This window comes from Panthera onca, chromosome D3 (genome assembly GCF_046562875.1).
Source record: "Panthera onca isolate mPanOnc1 chromosome D3, mPanOnc1 haplotype 2, whole genome shotgun sequence".
Classification (NCBI taxonomy): Eukaryota; Metazoa; Chordata; class Mammalia; order Carnivora; family Felidae; genus Panthera; species Panthera onca.
In genome coordinates, this window is record NC_138350.1 from 37,657,750 (window position 1) to 37,664,882 (window position 7,133).

Sequence of the window (7,133 nt, forward strand, 5' to 3'; positions counted from 1 at the left end):
AGTCTGAAAATTCACTATCTCCCGAGACCTCTCCTCCTCCATCTGCAAAGGAATATCATTGAGAAGCACTGTGTCTAAGTGAAATGATACATGTAAAATGTCTAGCATACAGTGCATCTGTAAGTAAATTCTAATTCCCCACCCTTCATCGTTTACCTTATAAAACCAGTTTTAGGGGTGCCTGGGTGGTTTCATCAGTTAAGCGTCTGACTCGTGATTTCGGCTCATGTCATGATCTCGTGGTTTGTGAGTTCTAGCACCATGAAGCCAGCCTGGGATTCCCAGTCTCTCTCTCTCTACCCCTCCCCTGCTCATGTTCTCTCTCTCTCTCTCTCTCTCTCTCCCTCTCTCAAAATAAACTTTAAAAATAAATAAATAAATAAATAAATAAACAATTTTTATAAAAAGAAAATTAAAAATAGAAGCTCAATACATTTGTATAGATCTGATATCTGATTTCATTCAAGATTGTTCTATATTCTTCGTGTGCCCGACTCTTTCTGGTCCTGCCTCTTACACGATGTCAGGCTGCGATGTGCATTGTGAGTCACATTAAAGTCAAAATTCTACCTGATGGGCTTCAGGGTGATTGCTTCACTGTCTACTAAATCACCAGAAGTTATTTTAGAAATAAATTTAGTAATTTAATAATTGCTTATTAAGTATAATATTAATATAATATAACATAATATAATATACAGTTCTATATAATAATTAATCATCATTTCATACGGATGAAGACGTCCCAAGTATTACCCCTCCGTAAAAGATGGTGACAGTTATAGAAATAATAGCAATTTCTTTTAAACACCTACCAACATTATAGTGGTAGTGGTAGCAGTAGATGTTAAAAGCAGTAGTTCTAATAATCTTAATTGTAATAGTCCATGTTATATCTACGAGAGCAGAGGCAAAGTCTGTTATGGCCACAGCAATATTCCCAGTGCCTGACACAGCACCGGGAATGGAATATGTGCTCGATAAATATTTGCTGAATGAATGAATGTCACGTTTTAGGTAATTCAGAGTGATTGCATCTGTATCTTCTCTGTATCCCCATACTGCCAACACTTGGTAGGCCGAGAAGATTATTAATTCAATTTTACAAATAAATAAGAAGAGCCAGGAAGGTAAAAGGACAGACAGAAACACAGCAAGGTCTCAAAACCGCTTATTGACAGAGCTTCTGAGTTTCACAACTTAGAATCTATAGAGACACAATCTGCTCTGAAATATTTAGTCTGGAGATGCGTTAGCTTCCAAATGTGGCTTTCATCCTCTCGAAGTTTATATTTAGTGTTGGCAGTTGCCTGCCAACATATGCTTTGACAAAAACACTAGGTTCGGAGGTCCCTTGCAGAAGCATTCAAGAGAAGGTGAGAGATAATGAATTTCTTCCTGTGGGCTTAGAGCTAAAAACTTCCGCCTAATGCCGTGTTATTTCTGTTTAAAATAAAGCATTCTGGAACTTTTAGTAAAATAGGTTGTTTTAAGCGTATCGTGTCATTGCTCTCATGGCTACACCACGGAATCTGTGATCTTCAGAGAAGACAGCTTCCATATGCTAAACAAGTATGTCTGACGTCATTCTTTTGTCGTTAGGCAAGTTGGCAGTCCAAAGAAATACTGGGCTATGAACAGACATTCTATAATTTATTAGTATAGATAAAGTATGGGTAACTTTTCCTAAGGAGGATAAGCCAATAGTTATGGACAGATGGGCAAGAACAAAACAGGAATCATGGAACTGAGCAAAATCTATGAGATGAGAAATCCAAGAGGTATAGAGTCAAATATTACTGAGTTAAGAAAACGGGAGACGCAATTTTTAATTGCTCAGCAGTGTCTGAATAAGATACAAAATATAAAACAGTCAGTTGCCCCTTCCCAGATAATATGAAAAACAATGAAATACTCGCATAGACTCAAGTAGAAAGTGTGAAAAATTATTGATGCAGCTTAATTTAGAATGTTCTATTCTTCCCTGAAGCGTTTGATTTTTCTTAGTCCTAGTAAAAATAGATCATAGTAGCAAGTAAAACACTATTCCAGTCCACTGCAAAGTGATAGCTATGTGTAAAGGATGGTTGATATGGAGCTTGTGCTTAACAATTCTCTCTCCTAAATGGGTAAGGGGCATTAAGGAATCTACTCCTGAACTCAGTATTGCACCATATGCTAACTAACTTGGATGTAAACTAAACGATAAATAAATTTAAAAAAAGAATTCTCTCTCCTTCTCTCTCTCAGATGATGTTTTATTAAGGTAATTTTATCTGAATGAAATTTTTATTTTTAAATTTTTTTGTTGGACAGCGAGATGTAGTTCCAACATGGAGATCGGGAGACATGGAGATTCTTCTGAGAGGCCCAGACATCGTTCTGCTTTTGCTGACACTCGCGGGCTTGATTTCAGCTAGATTGGAAGATCTGAAAATCTCAGTATGCCTTTCTGAGCAGTTTAAAAGAATCAGAAATAGTTAAAATTTAGAAACTGCATAAAATATAATGTATTTAAATCTGAAACACTAGGGAGACTTTTTAAAATTTTTTTGGAGCTAGGAGCTGATCTTGTTGGATAGGAAAAAAATAGAAAGCATTATTATCTCCCACTCCAATTCATTTGAAGCTAAGGAAAATCTCATTCGATTTCATTCAAATTATGCTCTGGCTCTGTGTGAATGATATATGTTATTTGAGAAAATGAGGGAGATGATCGCCTCTCGGCTAATAGCCCATGACGAGATGTTGTGTGTGTGTGTGTGTGTGTGTGTGTGTGCGCGCGTGTCGCGGTGTGTGTGCATGCGCACACACGTCTTATAAGTGGTGGCTTATTTTTTTGTAAAATACCACAGTTAATGTGTTTCAGGGGATATGAAGAGTTCTATGGTCAAGTTTATTAGGAATAAGGTTAAATAGTAATTGATTTGTAGCACAATTACCATTTTGATTAATTTAGTCTTTCCCTTGCCAAGAGGTGGTGGGAGGGTCATGCTAATTGCCTTTTGAATTACTATTTTGTGTGTCTGGTACTGGCGTTGAAAAGTCCTTTTAAATCACCACTGTATGTCAAAGTCAAGTATTTTATTCAGTGCGGTTTCTAATTAAAGTTATAAGAGGGCTTGTCAGTCACTGGGAAGTAAGATATACATTGAACAAAAATACTCTTATCCTGAAATTTTGTCCCTGAAAATGAGAATTTGTTCTTAGTGGGGGAAAAAAGAGAGACTCTGCAAAGATTGTGCCAGTTCAAGGAAAAAAGTTTGGACAGGTAAGGTATGATTTGGAGGACTATTATCTTTCTCTGTCCTGCTTCTCATCCCCTTCCCACATCAAGACTGGGCCATCAGGATATGGCATTGGGCAGCCTCTGTAACCAAGAGATTCCCCCTCGAGCCGTAGAGAGACCCTGTTTGCCAGGCCCCCCAGTCCTCCATCCCAACTGAGTCCCGTCTTTCCATATATTTTCTCTTGTCTTGTCCTCTCTAGAGTGGCAGTCATTTGGTGTGGGGTGATTAGTTAACCACTCCCTAGGATCCCAGCTACAACCTTTGCATTGTAGTTGGATCTCCAGAAAAATATTGAGGAATGTTAAAGAACGCCTGTGATAATATTTCCCATGTGGTTAAACGTAGGAAGCAAGAAAATAGCATAAGACAACAGTTCCTTTCAGAACCCCTGAAACCAAGAACTAAGCTGACATTCACAGGTTCCAGGGATTAGGACATGAACCTATTTGGGGGCCATTACTCAGCGACCACAAGCACTGTGTATGAACATGGTGCTTGCTGCTTGCCTCGAGAGATGCAGACCAACCTAGGGTTTTAGATTCGAACGTATCCCTAATGATCGTATGGGTGAGTAAGGGAGGTGAGATATATGTATGAGCAACAGACAGAAAGTGAGGTTGCAACAAGATCAATGTAGACAGAAAGTCATGGATGTTCAGAGGTGGGGGGGGGGAAATTATTTGAGAGTAAGTGGAAAGAAAACTCCCGCTCAAAGTAGTGTTTGAGCCTCGAAGGGAAATAATGCAGAAGTAAAGACCAGGAAAGGCAGGAATAGAGCAAGCAAGTAACTGGTAGGGGGTGGCTGGACAAACCATGCCTAAAATTTTATGTTGACATGAAGCGGTGGGAAATGTTTCAAAAGAGAGTTCTTGAATGCTAGGTGAGGGGCTTTCATTATATCGGTAGATAGCAGGAAAGCCATTGAAGCATCATGTGTAGAGGCATCGAAAGATTATACTGGTGACAGCGATGTGTGCCTGGGCATTTTTGCAGTGTGGACCGCACATGCAGACCTGAATTCAACATGGCATCCTCGCTAGGAAACACACCAAGGCAGAACGTGCCAAGGAACTAGAGGTTCAGGGATGGACGCTAACACATTGCTTTTCTAGAGGAGATACTTTGATTCTCACATGCATGTGGTATACCCTGAGACAGAATCAACAGAATGCTGTAAAACCCAAGAGGACCCAACCAGCTTTGCAGACTCTCTCTGCATCAATTATTTAGGCTCAGATTATTACCTACAAAATCAGATTCTCTTAAGATTTATGATTAGTGCTGGTAGTGTTTGGTCTTTTTCATGATGTAGCTAAAAAGGAAAAGAAAAACCACTCAAACCCATGGCCACTTGAGAAGACCATCATATTTATGTTGGTAGTATTACCCATTTACTAGGTTTCTGACCTTGAATGGACCTCTTTAATCTCTTTGAACTTTAGCCATAATAGTAACACCAGTTTTACTAATTCACAGGCATGTTTTAATGAGATAATATGCAAAGTGGCTTTGTACATCCAAAATGGTGTCATAAAAATTAGTTTATATTCCAAAAAATGATACAGCATCTCTCATTTGTTGAGAAAGTATTTCTCACGGGGTATTGCTGTATTGGTTACAATGCAGATCAAGCTAGAAGAGTAAATTGGGCCACCTCGGAGGTGTTGATCCCTTAACCGGGAGCATCTAAGGTTGCCTGATGTCCATCTGACTGGTTTCCATTTTGGGAAGTCATGAAGACCACAGCCATCTGACTTGAGGCAGATACAGAGAGGGAGGCTGATAAATCAGGAATTTAATTAACAGAGTGACTCAGGTGGAAAGGTTAGAGCCTAACTGGGTTTCTGTTTACATTAAACAGATGTGATTTGTAATCTGACTCAATCAGCCAGAAATTACATGCATCTTGAGGCAGAAATATCATGGATGTAAATACTCTCTTTTGGGGGAACAAGACACACTCAGGAAAATGACAACGTTTCATCTCTTCGTGTGTTCTTACTTTAGGGATGCTACGTCTTCTCTCCAGACCACAAATAGTTACCTTCTTGCCCACCCCATCCCCACCTCCACGTTTGCCTTAATCAAAACTGAAAGTACTATTCTCTCGGTGCCCCAAAGTACTCATGGTAGATACTTACAGGTACCGTGATGAATGATTCCCTGCTCATATCTCGGCAGTTACTCCAAGAGTTCGTAGCTGCTATTTCAAGATAGGTAGAGTAAGACTTGAAGCAGGGATGCTGCCTTAAAAAACAGTCCTACTATCAATCAACTCGTATGAGCTCATTGGGAGCAGATGGTGTTGGAGAAGTCTTCCCCCTCTGCGGTGCAAGAACAAACTAAGCTTCAGTTGAAACACTGGAATGTGTTCTCTCTCCTCATAGGAGACTGTTGGTTTCTGTCAGTGTAACTGAGGGAGAAAACCATTGAGGGAGAAGCTGAATCCAAACAAAAGGATGACTGAGCAGGAATTCAGGGTCTCTACCTTCAGGACTTCTCTACTGTGACCCAGAGCCTCAGAACTTGGGCTCAGAATCATCCACATGTTCTCCTGCAAAGTATTTCTGGACCCCCACTACCACAGTGCGGGACCCAAGATGTTGTTGGTGCGTAAACCACGACCGCGAACAAAGGAACATGAAGAGAGAGGAGGGCATTTCTGGAGATGAGCTTCATCTCCAGACTTCATCTTCATGACTCGGCTCGATCCAGATCCTTAGCATTAGGGTCTACAGCTCCTTTGGCGGGGGGCCTTCTTTTGCCACTTGTCCTTGGATCCCAAAGTCATTCCTCCAGGCTAGGAAAGAAAGAAGCAAACACTCAGATCTGTTTTTTCCAGGGTGTATGTTGACATGTGGGGAAAGCTGTTGCTAGTTCTGAGTAGAAGGCACAAGAAGATGGAGACTGTGTGATCATGCTTCTCCAGAGCAGAAGGCCGCTCAGCCAGCAGGATACCTGATGCCGGGAGTGGGGTGCACCTGGAGGACGAATGCTCAGCCCCCGCGCTGGGGCAGGTACTGAGCATCGGGAGGTGAATGCTCAGTCCTAATCCTGACTCTGGGCCAGCTTCTGGCTGGTCCGCTGCACTCACACCAAAGCCAGATTATTTCCTTAAGTTCCTCCGTTTAGTTCCTGGAGGGTAAGATCATTTTCCAAAGCACCTTGGGTCTATCTGGTTTGGCACCTGCCCCCAGTGCCTCTCATGCCTTCCCCTCGCCCCACTCTAGTTCCTATCTTCTCCCTTACTTCCCCTAGCCCTGGCTTCTAGGCTCCTCTCTTGGTCTTTCCATTCTGCTGCCCTACATCATCTGAGAAAAAAAGAACTTTATTAGCTGCCTCAGCTCTCATCACTGTGTAATCCGCATGACTCCTTTCTCCAGAGCCGTTAACCTGGACAGCTGCATCAACTTACTCTCCGCCTCAGGGGTCAGCCTCCGTCTGAGACTCCAGGAGCCATTCTGACTCCCAGGGGAGGATACGCAAGTAGCCACTCTAATGCAGATCTGTCTAGACACAAGCCTTCTTGCTTGACAGTCCCCTCCCTATGTCCTCCGCGTGATGGCCTATATCTGGGAATATCAACTGTCACACTCAAGAAGTCTCTGATGGAAGATCTTTAAGGGAAAAAAGTCCGTTTGTGACTTCAAGTAGAACTCTGGGCCTTTGTTCGTTTAGAATATTGGCAGAAGATTCTTATCGCGCTACTTTGAAACATTTGTTCTCTGTTGCTGACAATAAGAGGCTTCCGGGTACAGATGTGATTGTGGTTGTCAAGAACCAGTAGAGATGAATCACCACCAGGAGTCTCTGTGCCTGAACAACCCCTAAACTGGATGTAGG

At 41.7% G+C, this 7,133-nt stretch overlaps 1 long non-coding RNA gene across 1 annotated transcript; it reads right to left on the minus strand.

The window, feature by feature from the left end:
- Positions 1 to 2,294: 2,294 nt before the first annotated feature.
- Positions 2,295 to 6,916, minus strand: LOC132665103 (uncharacterized). Its single transcript, XR_009603970.3, has 3 exons — positions 6,706 to 6,916; positions 5,432 to 6,090; positions 2,295 to 2,452 (listed from the first exon to the last, which is right to left on the minus strand). It is a non-coding gene; the product is annotated as an uncharacterized LOC132665103 (long non-coding RNA).
- Between the last annotated feature and the right edge of the window lie 217 nt (positions 6,917 to 7,133).